We start from the raw sequence: 17,896 nt of genomic DNA, 5'->3' as shown, positions 1-17,896 counted from the left end.
GCCGCGGGATTAAAAATAGACATTCCGCATTGGAGTGCATGAAAAGGGAAAGTTTTTCTTTTTCGTGAATAGCTTATAAATATGATTGAAAACTTCCACGACGCATACAAAAATCTATATTTTACAGCTGATTTGAATACGAAAAGAAAAACCTTCCCGCCATATGAACGCTTGCACACCCGTTATATACGTGTGCAAAACGTACTTTTCACACACCATTCGTTGGGGATTGAATTCTCTAACTAAAAAAAATTAAAGGTTTTTGTGGAAAAATCAACCTTAAAGTGTTTAAAATTAAAAAAAAAACAATCATATAAAATAATATAAAAGTATTTCAGTTAGAATTTTTCCTGATCTCAGAGACTCAGAAGCCACTTCATTCGTTTGTTTCTCAATTTTGACAGGTTCTTGGCCACTAAACTTTTCTAAATCTGAACCGTCGAAGCAGTCTTACTGCAAAGGGCTTCTTCGAAACTTTCGATCATTCCTCAACTTCTCGATCACTCCTTCACCCCCTCAAAGGTTCAAGCGCGTTTGAGGGAACTCATTTTTCTGTGATTCGCCCTTAGAAGATTTCCTCTCTTCTGAGGCTTTTCCTCAAAATGCGTTTATGACAGATGTAGTTGTATCTTCATCTTTATCTCCAGAATCTACTTTTTCCATCTCTTAACAACTGGGAAGTTTTTTACTTTGAATTATTTTTTGTTTTCTTCGTTTAGAGTTATTTTCTGTGAAGAAGAGCATATGTATTCGTACCAATTGAAACAATTGGTTCTTCAAGGGCATCTACAGATATTTCACCAATTCTTGAGCCTTCTCTATGATGATCTAACGAGTTGAAAGCAGCTCAGATTTCTGGTGTTCCGAGTGATCTTGCAAAGATCCTTTGCGCATTGGTTTTTCAGCTATACCTTCTTTAGTTCCTTTAAGATTTTGAGACGCCATACTTGATTCCCCTTCTGATGAGGTTCGTACGCTCCATTCTTCTTTCTTTCCACATTCTTCGAATCTAGTTCCAATATCGAAAGTATGATAATAAATTTTGGTTTAAACGTCTGATTAAAATAGCGAATGAGCTTTCTTCTCATTTCGATCGTTTTAGGCTAAAAATACACATCCATATGCGGTGCCCAATATTATCGCTCATAAAAATAGCAAACAGTTTCGTCGCATATGGATAAATACAAAAATATTTGCCTCTATTCACATGATCATTGCTTGCACACATCGCTCACTTGCAATTTTAAATTGGAGATAAATCGTTTAAGTAGCAAAATTGATGGACTATGTAATTGATTGGTTCAGATGAAAGGTTACAGCGAACTGCTAGACCATGCAAATCTGCATAATCGAAGGAACCAACATTGACATTGTTCCTTTTGGTTGGAACAACCTTTGCATGCTTTAAATGCAGTTTAATTCTAAAAACCCGTATGCTAATTAAAATATCAGCACCTTAAAACTTCGCTTTTAATTAGTAATTAAGCACCCATTAATTGGCAGCTTTTGAACCGAAAAAGATTGCCTGTTGGGTTTTTTCCTTGCTATGTATAGTGCGAAAGAATTGGCGAAGCAGATGAATCATCGAACCTATCGTTTAGTCTAGTGGTGGTTCTCGACTTTGACCATCCAGTACATCAACGGACTATAACATTAAAGAATATATTCGATCTAGAGGCCCTCAAAATTTATTAGCAGAAAAAATGTCTTTGATGTCGCTCTGAAGTCCCGCGAAGAACTATCAATTTGTCCTACATTTTGAAGCAACTTTGAGGTTTCCAAGCTAGGGAAAAGTGCGCATATTCGCACAGTTCCACTGAGAACGTCCATTTCCGAAGTTTTTAGTTTTGTGACATGATTTTCTCTCTTAAGCCCGTGGTCCTCAAGCATAGCTGGGGATTACTCAATCACACTCGAATTGTGACTTAAATATTTCTAAGATTAACGGCTTAAAACATTAGGGCTCCACCACTGGTAGAGAATGCAGAACTTTCCAAATAAAAGCCAAGTAACGAAATGTTAGGATAGGTTGACAAGTATAAGCCATAGGGGCACTCTTTAAATAACCGTCGTATTTATAACCCGGAGCTGAAGATGCTGCTACAACGCCGTGTTTAATCTGATCTCTGCAGTATATTTAAGGACATTATTCGCACAGAGAGCTTTTCCTAGACCAAAGACCATTCATTTGCAGCTTAGAAAAAGAGAAATAGAGCGTTGAATCAGTATATTCTTTTTTTCGTAGAGGCGCAAACTCAACGAAATTAGATGCAAGGGGCCTCATTAATAATAATGGATGACACAAGGGCGGATTGTTCATGCGGAGGCACAAAGGGCGGAAAAGAGATGTTGAAGTGGGCCGTTTTTATCTCAAACGGTTCCCTCTTTCATCATAGAGCGAGACTTATTGAAAAATTGCTCGCGGGACAATGGAGAATGGCTTTTCCATGCAACAAAGCGCGGAATTTGCGCTGGAAAGCAAAGAGGGCAAATATTTGCACGCCAATAAGGCCTATTCGGAAGCTTGTTAAACAAATGTTTTCTGTTATTTTTCCGAAAATAAAATTTCGATGGCGCGAAGTGATTGCTCGAAATCGAAGATTGCCGCAGGGCGCAGGGTGATCATTAAAGACGACCCGAAATAGGGGTTGAAATTTCGGATGTGCGTGTGTGCATTTTTAGGACCAATTCATCCATTGGTCAGACGTTCAATCAAGAATAGTAAATCGCTTAATCGGCGATCAGTTTTTTCCATGATCGTCAGTTGTAAAAATTCAATAATGCGAATGGCGAAGGTCAAGGCTCCTCAAATATTTCATGCTTAAAGTTCAAAAATCGCCCTTATTGATCAATAAAATGTGCTATATGAGGGCTAGACGTAATGCCCTATATTCGTGTAATAGGGATTGTTATTAATATAATCATCTTAGTAATCGATATTTTGATTAAAAGAGGGCAATTTCAATTAACGGAGAGCACGATTGACGCAGTAGCAAATTAAAATCTATTACTCTACGCACGTTTTTTCCTATACCGGTGAGGGGTTAAAAAAAAACAAAAAAGGGCTGGTATTAGTAATACTTACTTCGTTTTTATATGTTGAAATTTCCCGGCATTTTTGAGAATCGGAGTACGCCACTGTGTATTAAGCTGAAAGCTGAAAGAGTCCTCAACAAGAATCAAGATTTGAACGTACAATTAGGAAAATTGGAGTTGTTCTATAAGAGATGAAAAACGGGGAACTACTTAAAAGAAGATAATTGTCGTTTATGTTCTTGAAAATTTCCTGGACGTTTTAAAAACCGAGACACGACTCAATTTTTCGTTGGCACTGTCAGCTCAAATTTGCTCCAAAAGACATTCTAAATCAAATGCGAATTCGGAGAATCCAGAGTCGTCCTGTGAGGCGCAGAAAAATATACCGAGTGTCTCGTATTAGTAGGCCAATCCGCTAACCGAAGATTCCTTATTCGAAAATAATTAGACTCTTCTTACGGCACTTTCATCATTGGCGCTTTACACTCCTTACACAAGGTGTTGAAGTTAGTAAAAAAAAACTTTTATTCATAACTTGGGTTTCTCTTAACATATTTTAATGAAATTTTGCGGAGATGGATAGTTCAATTAGGCGCACATTTCCTATAATTTGAATAATAATTCGGAGTATTTTCAAAATTTACGGCGGCATGAATAAATGAGGAGGCCACTGTGCTACATTGCTGCTGTTTTTCCTTGAAACCGTAAGCCCAAACTTGCTTTAAAAAGTTTAAAATTTAAATACGAATTTGAAAAATTCCAGATCGTACTGTGAGACGCAGAAGAGAATATATAATTCAGAATAGTTTCAAAATTTACGGCAGCATGAATAAATGAAGTGCACCACTGTGCTGCGTTGCCGCTGCTTTTTATTAAAACCGTAAGCCCAAACTTGCTCCAAATATTTTATTGCCCCAAATATTATATTCAAATGCGAATTTACGGAACTCAAGACCGTCCTGCGAGACGTAAAAGAGAAGGATATGTAATTGAGAGTATTTATAAAATTTAAGGCAGCACGAATAAGTGAGGCACGCTACTGTGCTCCGTTGAACTGATAGAAGTTCGAAAATGATCTAAAATACAGTAAATAACTAGCAAATTTGGGTAGTTTGCGGTACAAAACAAGAATGTATCCCTGTTTCTATATTCATATTTAGAACATTTTTGGTGGCGTTGAGTAAATAGATGCGCCACTGTGCTTCGTTATATTTGAAAGTTCAGGGAAATCTCTTTTAAGTCTTAAATTTTAAAGTGGACTTAAGCAATCGTTCTCTAAAGGGTAACAAAGGGGCCGAAGAATTAAAAGAAGGCTCACTTAAAGATTTAAAAATTTTAGTGAGCCTTCAGAAATGGGGCGCGCCACTGTGTTCCATTCTCTAGAATCTTAGAAAATTCTCTAGAAAACTGCCATTTTGAAAGCAGGTTAGCAGAGCGTGTTCGAGGGACAAAAAAGGAAAAAAATCACTTTTTATAATTTAAAAACATTAACCCGAGAACATTTTTGGTGCGTTAATGTATGAAGTACTCCGCTGTGTTTCATTAAATCTGGAAGCTCAAAATTTATTTCAAAACTGCATTTCAAGTCAAAGTTGAAGATGTCCTCCTATGAGATTTCGTCAGTTCAAATTTTGAGCGTGTATTCCTATGGTTTATCGTTGTTTTCTCATAATCATAGTAAAATTGCTTCTATAATAAATCCATCAAACATCCCTTTTCCTGCCTACAGCATTATTTGCCGTGACTAGGGCAAACGGGAACACTCCTTCATCGGAAAAATTACAAACTGGGAGCGCCGCAGAGTCGTTGACTGTCTGGTCTGGCATTCCCGGATTGAGTCATCCAAACATCGCTTGTGGCTGTGTATCAATAAAAGTTATTTTTAATTAAATATCACTTATAAAAGGCGTAATGCTCCAATGCCATTATCAAGTGAATTTCTCACTCCAAAGACGTCTGTACGTGTAAACATGGGGAAATGGCTGAGAGGCAATTTAGTAGTTTTGTAAATATTTATACGGTTTTAGACAAAGGCCATGAAATTTTTATAGTCCACGTAATCTAGTTATAATGAGTAATTAGTTCGATAAAAATATTTAATTAAGATGTGACGAATGCATTCCGCATACCGGATCTCTTGATAGTTTGGTGAATGTAAACTTTTTTTGGCGACTTTTTGAGAAATCTCCATAGGGAACAGAAATTCCAACATGGTCGCTCCAAGATAGGTACGTTTTACATTCGGATCGCTAAAATTTGTCTCAAAACAACTCGCACGATGTTTAATCTCGCTAGTTCAGTCATCCTATTTCTATTGTTCGAGCAACACATTGAACTGTAAGCTAGTTAGATCACCTCACATTCAAAGGCCTAATTACCTGTTGATATTAATGAGCCCTAACATTGCTCTTACCACATCATCAATCTAGAACAATTTGACGTTAACGAGCATTCATATACCCATGTCTTAAACGTACAATAGGTCAGTGATGTATTTAAGTTACAAGAGGGTCGCCTCCGCCCAGGCCATACAGTAGACAGTCTGCTCGGGCGGTCCTTTTCCCATGTTTATTGGTGTAGAATTCACTTGATGTAGATGGTAAATTTTGAAAATCAGGCAAGAAAGGAAAAATTAAAAAAAAAAAATTGTTTAAATGTGAAAACGGACAAATGCGGTTTTTGTGTGGAAAACATAGTTGAATGCGAAATTGTATTGCTGCAAGTGTCGTTAATGCCGTTGATATGACTGTACTATATGGAGAGTGGGTTTACAACCCCGAAATAACCTGAGCAGCTATGAAAATGTTTTCATTGATAACGAGCTTCTACATGAGGATAGCATTGAGAAAGGTTCAATGTAGAGTGCGAAACGTTGGCATTTTCCTGGAAGGGGGAAGTTTTTTATTTTCTGCCCTAAACCCACTACCTTGTCGTACATTATATGGTAATTTTAAAGCACGATGCTATTTAATGGAATATTGCCCAACAAAGAAATTTTGTGCGATACGTGCTGGTTATACCATTTTAAGCCTTTTTGGTTTCACTTACCCGATGCAATTTTTTGTACTTTATTCACGGATCACTCTCAAAAGGGCAATTTTTGCAGAATCCACTGTAAAAACTTTAATTTTCCCTCGACGTTGATTTATTGAATTAATTTTTGTCGGACAGTTATCGATAGCTAGCGGGCCATTATTGGTACCTGCCCAATTACGGCTCCAATTTAATTTTGCTTACAATAATTCTTCGATAGTCCAGAAGACAAGACAATAAATTAAAAAGTTCCCCTCTAAAATCCAATTCAGATTACTACAAGGGGACAAAAAAAATTTGGAGGTGAAACTAGATGCTTTTAAAAAATGTCCCGAAGACCACTTCCCGTTTAAGGTCCCGCATCTTTGAAATGGTTAGAAAGAGATATAGGAATTTATTATCCAAATTAACTCTTTATCACGTAGTTTTTGAATATTAGAACATATACGGGACGTACCATAAAAATAAGCCCCTTGGTGACAGTCATATGCGGAGCCTAACTCTGCCGAGGGCCCGTTGCCTGTTTGAGACTTCATATCTCCAAAGCAGGTAGAGATTGGTTTATGGCCACCAATACCTCATCAAAACTACGTGTTCAATTTTTAATTTTTAAATATCCAAAGATATACAAGGCGTTTTCTTTGAAAAATTCGTCTTTTCAATTGGACACAGATGATGAGACTGAATTGCAAACACGAAGTAAATTTTTATGAATAGATTGGTAATTGGCCACTTGGAAACTCGGCAATTTTTCTCTTTAGAGATATTTGAATTTTTCATAAATTTCAATTTTGATTAATAATTCGGTTAATCAATGAATTTGATTAATTATTCGTCAGCAGAGCACATTTTAAGAAATCAAATGGTTTAAATTTAGTGGGGTGCGTGAAACGTAAATCATTTCACTTTTCGCCATTCTCGGTCACAAGTAAGAGTGAGATAGCTAGCTGCACCGAAGGAATTAGTGACATTCAAATAAACGCGAGCAATATAAAAATAACGTAATTGATAGAATGAAACCTAAACAGCTGACAATCGCCATCTATAATTGCTCGAAGCAGAGTAACTGCTCATGCGTCTAATTCGATTATTCGACGTCAGCAAATCAGATACTTTCGTAGTTACACGTGGTGCGCAATACAAATGCGCCACAAAGCTGTTGATTTTCTGCGAGATTTTCACGCTCAACCGAGATGCTTCATTTTTGACGTATTGCACGGGATTGATGCTCTCAGTAACGGTACAATTATCAAAGAGGTATCTGGGGATAACGAATGCGGAACGAAAATGATGACAACGGTAATCACGTCATTAAACTTAGCCATGAATTATCGGCTTTTTAAAGTAAATATATTTTGAACTTTTTCATTTCGTCTATGTTCATTCTTCCGCGTAGTTTTCATGGTGCCCCTGTTAAAAAAGTCGATATGCGCAATAGGTCAGCAACGCGCAGGGGCGGATGGTCCTGTTTCCACGTTCGTATTGAAGTTTCTACCCACCTGTGCTGAAGGCCGTGTTACTAACATGCAGGCAATTTTACCAGACACTTTGTTTCTTTGGGATATGCCGAGAAAAACCATCACGCACAAATAGGTTCCCCTGAAATATTCGTTGTTGGGTATTTCTAAATTTTGATTTTTGCTTAGTAAGATTGATCAGCCTCGAGACTGCAAATCGATCGCCCTTGCAGGGGTAACACTTCCCTTAATAACCAGAAAGTTTTGCTTACTTATTGATTTTACCTCGACACGGTTTGCCTTCAAGAATTAATTTTTTGAAGTTTTCCATCCAATTCTGGCTGAAGCGATGCCAAGAATGTTATTTGAAAGTCATAGAATTACGGGCGTTGCAGTAGGAAATTCCCCATCACGGCCAAGTTCTCTTAGAGTCTCGAACAGAAATTCAGAACAGTGGTGAATTGGACGAAATCCTCCAGGAAAAAGCCAAAGAAAAGGACTTTTCGGCGTTGGGTAAAACGCAAGGAAACGCTTTTAATGAATAGAATTGAACGTGTAAAAACTTAACTTTTTTTCGTAGATAAATGAATAAATATATGAAAATAAATAAAAATATTCTGGATTAAACTTGCTTCTGCCCACAGCGTGGATGCGGACCATAAAAAGGAGAGCGAGATAATTGACCATATTCAAATTGAGGGCGAGATACGCGTATTTTATTTTTACGCTTATGTATTATTCATGTGCATTTGAAATTGCTGTCAGCTGTTGTGGAAGGCTCCCTCATGTAGCGGTATTGCCCTTTGTACTGGATAACCCACAATTTTGTCCTGGTTATATGAAAATTCCAGAAGTAGATTTTTTTTCGCTTTTATTTATTAGAACGAAAATCTGTAAATATAAAAATCTAATAGACAAACAACAACTGGCCGTTTATCCTTCTACTGGCAAACACCCAAAAAGTTTCATTTCTGTTTCCAGATGAGGCGATTTAGGAACGGAAAATCAAATAGAAGTGATTGCCTTCCTCCGACGAGGGAGAGCTTTCCAGCTGAAAGTTTCTGCTTTCCACTTTCAGGGCGCTCTCCTATTTCATTTTCTGGACCGCCTCCGGCTTAAGAATTCCAATCCCCCCCCTCCTCATCCTCCTCCTCCCCCCGAAAACGTTGTTTCTATGCCTCGCTCTGACCTACATCTATCGATCCAGACGCTGAATTTTGGGCGGTAGTGCAATAATTGGTATATTCGAGATAATTAAAAGATTAATTGAATGGTTCTTGAGAACAGAGAAAAAATCTTGGAGTAACGATTTCATGACATTTTGACGAAAGGAAAATATAAGAAGAAAGATCATTTTGGTCATGGCAACACTGTGCTCAACGGTTGCGATTTTGGGGATCCAAAGACACAAATAGGAAATTGTGTCGGGAAAATTTTTGAAGGACATCAATTTTCTTCTTTTCACGTTTTCGCCTCCCAAAACTTGATTTTTTTTTAATGGGGTATTGTGTATATTTTCACGTTTTCAAAAACCAAGTATTAAGGACATAATTTCATTTATCGGTACTTCCATGCCTGTCTGTGACCGCTTCCAAGTTACAGAACCTCAAACAAGATGTTTGTTCAGAAAAATTTACTAGAAAATTCCCATTTTTGTTTCCTAAGTTTTCCCCACCGAAAATTCAACTGCGTTAAATTAAAAAATCTTTCATATTTTTTGATATTGGAAAACTTTACGTTAGGGAGTTAATTTTCATTGTATGTGCCCTATACATAGCTCTAACCTTTCTCAAGACGCAGAATCTCAAATATGAGATCCCTTCTGTTACATTTTTGAAAAATGTCCATTTTCGGGTCTTCATTTTTCTGCCAGTTTTTATTATCTGGATTGCTCAAGAAACAGTGCCGTAGACAACATTAGAAAACACAATTGCAAAACATAAAAGAAATTTTGTCAATTTTTTCCTCGCGCGTCATTTAACATTTTACACCAATAAATTTAAAACTAAACACCCCTTCAAACATTGCAGATGAACATGGCAAATTTTCAACTGGATACGCAAAGAAATAGTGGTGCTATGGAACCACATCTGAAGAAACCAGACAACAGAAGTTTGCAGAAACTGCAAAAGAAATTACTGCTTTCAAAATAAATAATCCGCACCAATGAATTTACATTTAAGAACCCTTGGTGACGTGTATAAGCATCACAATGTTCGCTTCGATAGATAAAGAAATAGTGGCGTGGCAAGTCCCATTTGCCACCAAGAGAAAGCGCACTTTGATGAACTTAAGAGCAGCGAAATATTGAAAATTTGCAGTAGTTAAGTAGATCGTCTGCACCAATGAATTTCATACCGAACGGTCCCTGAAGTATTGAGAATAAATGGCAAAATTTATGGCGCAATTGGTAAAGTGCGGCAGTTGAGCAATTTTTCAGTGCATGAAGGGGCACATTTTAAAGAACTTAAATGAAGAGAAAATTTTGTAAAAAAATGTTTTTAATCTTTGCACAAAATAAACCTTCTGGACCAACGAATTTCACATCTAAAATTTTACAAAAAAACTAAAAAGAGCAATTATCGAATTTACCCTAAACATCTTGCTAAATAAGTAACATATAAACTTCAGGAAATAAATGCGCCACCCTTAATGTAAGATCAGCATAGAGAGGGTGAAAAATGCTTCAAAAGCATACGTCGTTCCCTCTTTGCCTATTTACAGTCCCATTTTATTTACGATACGATGGCAGCGTAATTTCATCTTCTAAATATTTCAAAAACGCCCGAGATACTAAAAGATATTTATAGGGAACGTTCGGGATTCCCATCGCGTTCTTATAGTTCATTTCATTTAAGATTAATACGATGTAAGCGCGGTCCAGACAGTTTTATGGGACTAGTTTAAATTTTCCTCTGAAAGAACAGTCCTTTTAAATCTTATTCTTAGAGTTATGGTTGAATCATATCAGATATCCAAAAATTATTTAAAGACTATATCTGACTTCTTCCGATTAAAAATCTTCCTCAGTGTAAATAACCTTCAATTGTAGTGACATTTGACAAATTTGACAAGCGAATGAGGTTAGAAATTCAACAAATGTCAAAGTTTAATAGGGATCTGCTAAATTTCTAATGGCGAATGCACAACACAAAATGCCTTCTCATCTGACTCGTAAAGTACGATCAGAACAAATGACCGAATTGGCCATATCCAGAGGGAGAAGTCGAAAAAGGAGTGGTCTCAATCATTTAGGACAGCCTTGGGTTTCGATGAAAGGGGATTATCTTTCCCCTTTTACACGCTTCCAAGGGCATTTTTCTCCTTTTTACGTCATAAGGATCGTTATTCATATATCTAATTTCAGACGTTAGATATCTGTAGGTACATTTTGGTGTGCGAGATAAGGCTTAAAGGGCTAATAAGGAGTTCGGGTTACAGCATAATAATATTGTCGAAAACTCGTACTTGATGGAAATTACCTAAATCGGTCTTTGAATAGTCGAGATAATTTGGAGAGAAGCATTTATTCGGGAAAGGCGTGTAGATTATTCGAATTGGAGCATAGCGAAGTCGGGGCTCTTTTATTCATCTGCTCTGTTTGGGATTCTAATTAGGGAACATAGGAACTAAACGTTAAATGAGTTAGATTTTGCTTAGTTTACCGTCCTGGTTGCATCGAGTGCTTTTCTCACGAATTCGTCAGTGTTGATATTTCAATTCGTTGAGCCATGGTTATTCAGAAAACTGCAGATGCGGTTTTTTCTTTCGGAGGAACAATTCTCGTTTGATAGAATTTTCCCAATTTTCCTTTGCATTCGAAACCGTCAAAGGGTCCCTTTTAAGCCCTAAAATGTGGCGTTGCTGCACACCTTACCAGCCAAGCTACAAATTTTGTTGCTTAGGCGCAGAGGATTTATATCGTTTGCCATCAATTCCCAAATTTTTGTTGTGCAAAACAGGTAGGCATGAAAGGGCCGCTGTCTCCCAGAAACGAAAGGGACATTACCACTCGGTTGTACGGGAGATATGTATTAGGGATCTTGAGATTTCTGGAAAATGTGAGATCGAAGTTTTGAAGATAGCGGAAAGTTGATTTTTTTTTTTTTTTTTTTTTTTTTTTAGAATTTTGCCGGGCATTTCTGTATTGTTTCGCTGATGAAATAACGGGAATTCATAATTTCATATGGTGTAATAACAATACTAAAAAAGTAATGTAAATTTCGCACGTGGTTCACTCTAATCTTTTTTACGTCAGCAAAGTGATAAATTTCTGTGATTATAAGAATCAACTGTGTACGCGCATATTGGTATGAAAATACATTTGCTCGACATTACAGTCGAAGGATTTCAAGCTAATGCGGGGGTATTTGCATATAGCCCGAAAGCATCAGTTCCTGAGATATATTGTATCTTTGCCACGACATATGAGCCGGAGAATTCGAAGTGAATCCTCGTCGTAAAGCAAAAATTGAACATAATACGACGCCCTATATAAGCAGGTTACTAATCTTCTCATTTGTCACGGATATGCTTATCTTCGGTTCGAGTTTCTTAAATATAAGGTTCTTGTGTCTGTTAATCCTTCGAAAATACAGCTGAAGCCATTGCGATTTATTCTATAAAAATCACTACAATCCTTGCCAGTAGGCGATGGTTCGATCGAAGAGAACTCCCAATGTGTTGGTTTTTATGACCAGAGCCTGTGCGAGCCATCCGAAGAATACCCCTTTAACCACTTTATCCAAGTAGTACGTTCTATAGAATAAGAATTAGCCCCTAACGGTTTTTTTTTAACCAATTTTAACACACACCAATGTCTTTTTGTGCACTTTCTCGCTAATCTCCTCCTTTTCTTTTATCAAAAAAACCCTGGCCCATTGAGAACAATGCGACAAGCACTCATAGTATTCCTTGTCATTTTTAGGTCTATGCGTGAAGTCAGAATCCAGTATCTCCTCTTTAGGAACCTTCTTTAAAGCGTTCATGGTGTATTCGTGTCGGAAAATCTGCTCATTTAACACAAATTGACTAATTGTCACATTAACAAGGTAAATTTTGCGCTGTAGTCTGTATAAGCTGCAATTAAATTATTTTCTAGATAAAATTATCTGGGACTTAGTTTTTTAGCACTTAGAAATGTTTGTGACGAGCCAACCGCAATAATAGGTCGAGGACCAATGCTGGAAACATATGGAACAGTATTACAACCACAACTATAACGGTATAAAAGTTATAGAGGCACTTAGCATAGGCGTTTCCGGGGAACCACACCCATCCATCAAAAGGTTGCTCCCAATACAAGGGTCGACCCACGTTCTGTGTTCGTTTCATTGACAACTTTTTATCTAGAATTTTGCTAGCATGGAAAATTCTTGCTGTTTCCTTGTCCCTGAAGGAGGCCACTTAAAAATTACTGATTCAGAAGGAGTCTAAATTGTACCTTGAAATGCCCTTCAGCCATGTAGAAACTAACATTAGCTCGATAACATTGTCTACAAACTAGTAGTTTATATCTAAATCACAGTCGCCGTAAATGATTTTTTTAGAAGAGCCCCACAGGGCCGTTGAAATCGTCGATGTACCCTGGCAGGGGTTTTTCGATGATATTTACTACTAAAAAAATGAGAATAAATAGACAAATTGCTAAGTTTGATGTTGAGGGCGGGAGAGAGAAGCGGAGCAAAAAGGGACGAACTCATTATGATTCGAACACAGCTTCAAACAGTACGAAATTTAAATGGGCACTTTCGATATTCCAGAACTACATCGAACAATTTTCTGGATACCTTCGCATCCAATAGGACCTTTTGAAGTCAATTAGTCAAACAGCCTAGCAAATCCCCACATATTCCCTTGTGTCCTTAACCATTCCAAAATTGTCCTCATAAGTGACACATTCTAGTTAAAATCCAATGAAATCATAGACTTTAATGAAACAAACTTGATCTTCATGTTGTTTAGGATCTAACAACTTTGTGAAATCAACTGGTTGTCAAGATTAGTTCAGATCACTTCAGGTTTCCTTCTGATCTACACGCCTATCTAGCCTTCAATCATACAATTATCTTTTAAAAACAATTACCAAAATGACAAGTGTAGTGCGCACGTGCAACTTTGACATTCGCCTTGGAAGTAATATGCTTTATTTTCACCATTTTCTCTCACTTGAAAATGGAAAATAATCCAAGAAGGCCGAATCTGGCAAATAGGGTGGGCGGGGAAAAAGTTCAAGTTGATTGATTGCGGTCATCGCAACGACGAAAGTGTGGATTGCTGCGTTGTCTTGACGAGACAAGACTTTCTTTTTAGCCAAGTGCGCTTTTTCCGAATTTCGTCGCTGGAACGCTGCAATAAATTTATATAATGTTAATATTCCCCTTTTATTGTCTTTTCTTCGAGGAAATCGTCAATAAAAATGATGCCACGTGCATCCCAAAAAACCGACGCCATCACTCTTCGTGCAGACGAAAGAGTTTTCGCATCTCTCGGAACTGGTTCTCCCCTTTGAGTTCAATTTTTTTGACTGTTTTTTCGCCTCAGGTGCGAAATGGTGGACCCACGTTTCGTTCATGATTATGAATCGACAGAAAAATTCGGCTTCAATGCTGCGAAACTTCGCTAAAGACACCCTCGAAACGTCCTCGCGGCGATGTTTTTCTTCATCTTGCGCACATCTTCCTTATATTCGATTTCTCAGTCAAAATGCGGTTTGCAGTTCTTTTTGAAGTGCCTCTCACGTCTGCTAACTCGCGAAATTTTAGCCAACGATGTGTCAGTACGGTTTTGTGGATTTTCACCACCATATCTGAAGTAGTCAGATCTAGAGTGGTCAGATCTGGTGTGTCACTGGGTCGACCAATGCGGAGTTCGTCTTAGCAGCTCGTACGACCGACGTGTCAAACATTGCTTTCAGTTATGTATTTTTTGGTGCAACAGACACGTATACAGGGTTACCCATATAGTAGATAAATGTAATTTTTCATTTTTTTTCTTATGAAGCGCCATGTATATTATGTCGTTCTTGACTTCTTTCGGAATATCTATATTTAACAGTTCAAAAAAAATGCAAAAAAGGGAAATAACGATATAATTTTTAATTCGTAAAAAAATAACAATATAAGCTGCTATAATCCATTGTATCAAATGTTCAAATTGTGCCTCGTTGACCTAACACTGACCCGAACTAACCTGATAATGACACCTTACTTTTACCACTTGAGGAAGTATTTGTCGAGCTTCTCGAGTTAATCCCTTTTTTTAAATCATCCATATTTTTAGGTTTATTTAAATGCAGCCTGTATTTCAGATAACCCCGTAACAAAGGTCCGTAGGAATAAGGTCGGGTGATTCAGCGGACCATTCTAATTGCTATGTTGCACAAAAATATTTCAATATCTGGCCAATTTGGCGATGGGCATGTTACATGAATTACGTTTCAGAAATTCTCAAACAACTGTAAAATTTCATAATACAAGGCGTTTGCTAAGTGTATGGCCTTATTCGAGGGGTGCTTTTAAGCTAAAATGACTTTTCTTCCTGTATACGTATGGTCTAAATCCAACTCCACCCCATCTCCAAGGTTATCCGAATTAAACCCAATAAGGGGGTACCTAAAATCTTTAGTGTATCGTGCACCTACAGGGACTGAAAATGATTTTAAAAATCGGATTGTGCACAAATGCAAAACAATTAGGAATTAATCGAGTATTTTTGCAAAGTTCGCAGATCGTTAGTCAGGCGAAGTCGAATCTGTATTGTTGCTGTTGGTGCACATTTTCAATATTTACACTTTAGACGCGCCCATTTTTTTTTTTCGAAAACTATTAAATTGAAAATAGAAAAACAACTGGTACGAAAGTTTTAAAAATGAACAGACTTTCCATTGGATATTTTTTGTATAATAAAAAATAAATAAGTGCGATTGTTTGGACGAAAAAGGCCTTTGTGGTCGTTTATTTAATTGTTTCTAGACAAAATAGAAGTCTAACAAAATATGGAAGAGAGTCGCCCCTGGGGGGCAATACATTGTAGCAAGTTGAACTTCTGTGCTACCTTTCCATTTTGAAAAAAATAATAAAACACTACGTTTCCCCCTTACGTTTGAGTGTATATTGCGGGGTGGGAGGTGGATTTAGGTCATACACTTATCGGTAAAAAAAGTGTTCTTTTTTGCCTTAAAATCACCCCCTGGAACAATTACATGTACCTAAAAAAACACCCTGTACACATCCATTAAAAAAAATGAAAAAATACGTTTATCTGCTACATGGGTAACCCTGTATACGAATCCGTTACGTCAAGAAATGCACAACAAAAAACAATATTTGACGCGTTGTAGCATTTTCATGAAAAGTATTTTCTTAAATTTTCAACGAATTTGTGCGCATCTTTCGGTCCTCTGTATAATTTTATAAAAAAGAAGGTGTCACATCTTGGGCCGCCAGAAGACCAGAAGCAATTGCCTTATGGACCTCTAAGGCGAAATATACGGCGATATCAGCAGCTGCTTAATAGGCTTGATGATTAAAAATATTGAGGGGATGAAGAGGAGGACCACTATATTTGTGTAGTTTTTCGTGGATAATGAAGGAGCAGAGAACTCGGCGTACACAGGAGCTTGCCATGCAAGAGCGACGCCCATAGAGGTCGGTTGCCATTTCCTGAATGAAAAAAATCCGGAAGGTTCTGTTCAAATTAGACATGTTCCGGGCAAAGAACCCTTAGCTGATTCGCTGGCTGAACCCTTGAATAGAGGAAGCCTGAGTTCTTGTTCTGCACAATAAGGAGAGTGTGTTTGTTGAGTACGTTGACTTTCCACTGAAGCCGAAACTTCTTAATTTTTTTTTGTAATTTGGAGTCGAGTTTTTCTAAAAATTCGAACGGAACGTGAACAAAATTTTTGGAAATTTGGGGGTAACAATGATCACGAATTTTTTTTAATTTACAATTTCGAAAGATTCGTGACCACTAAAACTCAAAAATAAACATTTGATGCGCCCCATTAGATAAACAAAACTTTATTATAATTTTTCTCAATATGTCCAAAGGTTTTCAAACAAAACACCGTTTATCGTAGATAACTCAGTTTCCACATTTCTCCAAAAATTTTCGTCGAATCAAACTTCTTAGGCGCTGTTTGTTTAACCCCGACCGATAATTCAAGCCGGCCCTCAAAGTCTTTAAAGCAACACTCCATCGTATTAAGGCGAGCCATGGCCAAAAGGTCCCGATTGCGATTTTAGGACCTAAATCTAAGACGTACAACCTAAAATGGTATTTGAAAAAAGTCTCTATTCCAAAATAAAGAGAGTATGAAGAAAATCTTGGCCGAAAATGCCACGCAAAAATTTGCGAACGTGACTCGTATGTCGTAGCTTAATTCACACACAGAAATCAAATTCGCTGAGCTTAGCTGCGACTTGCGAGCAGTAAACTAAATTTGTGGCAAAGCATTCTTGACTAGACATTTTTTGATCCACCCTTGATGGGGACTCCCGCCATTTGGTCTAACAAAAAGTAGCCTCAGATTTCCTTGAAGCGTCCCCCAATAAGTACACTCCAACGTAAGGGACAGCGCTTCTAAATGCGTTGAGCATATCGGGACCAATCAGGTGATCATCGCCATACTGGAATTGCTTTTTCCCTCTTCTTGTACAGGAAGCTGGTACAGAAGAACGGTAATATGGTAACAGACCTGCGCAGGCTCAATAAGTGATCGTACAACAGACCAAGAAACCTACAGGAACATGATCAAAGCAAAGTGTCGGTACGTTAGGGAAGTCTACAGACATAATAGACAAAGACATGTAAGAGGAATGTGACAAAAACCACTGGAACGTGCGGGGGTAGTCTTAGGGTTCAAGGTGAATAGTCTGGAATATAACCGGAAAGCTTGACTTACTCAATTTTCGAAAATAACTAAAACGCTCCAAGTTTGACCTTTTAGTCATGCCCACGGACACGTGAAGACACAACTATCTGTATTTAAATATTTCGTAACGATTACAGAAACTTTTGAAGCGGCGGACTAGGGGTATTGATCCGATTCCCAGGATAGAGATGGAAGTCCGTGGGAACACAGCTTAATCAACAATCGACCGGGAAGGGGAGCTCCATTTTCCCCCTGGAGACGTTCAAGTTCTAGTCGTAAACGAAAATTTTTTTCGGATTATTTATTATATCAACAAGAACGTGACAACTCGACTCATAAATATTAGAGGTTATTAAAAGTTGAGTCACCTGAACGGTGAGCTTTTGGATTTTTCAATTATAGCCGGGTGTGCGTGGAAGCACGGCTCATGCTTATGAAATATAACCTGACAAAATCGGCCTTTTCAGGCAGACGGTCACAAGAAATTTAAGAGAAT

The 17,896-nt window shown here is 37.6% G+C and overlaps 1 protein-coding gene across 1 annotated transcript in view; it reads left to right on the top strand.

The window, feature by feature from the left end:
• LOC136345462 (microtubule-associated protein futsch-like) overlaps positions 1–17,896 on the top strand; it is a 46,859-nt gene that overhangs the window by 7,030 nt on the left and 21,933 nt on the right. The gene's annotated exons all lie outside the window — the stretch shown is intronic.

The sequence above is a fragment of the Euwallacea fornicatus genome, chromosome 19 (genome assembly GCF_040115645.1).
Source record: "Euwallacea fornicatus isolate EFF26 chromosome 19, ASM4011564v1, whole genome shotgun sequence".
NCBI lineage: Eukaryota > Metazoa > Arthropoda > Insecta > Coleoptera > Curculionidae > Euwallacea > Euwallacea fornicatus.
The sequence above is the reverse complement of the archived record's forward strand: the minus strand, read 5'-3'. Positions and strand labels throughout refer to the sequence as shown.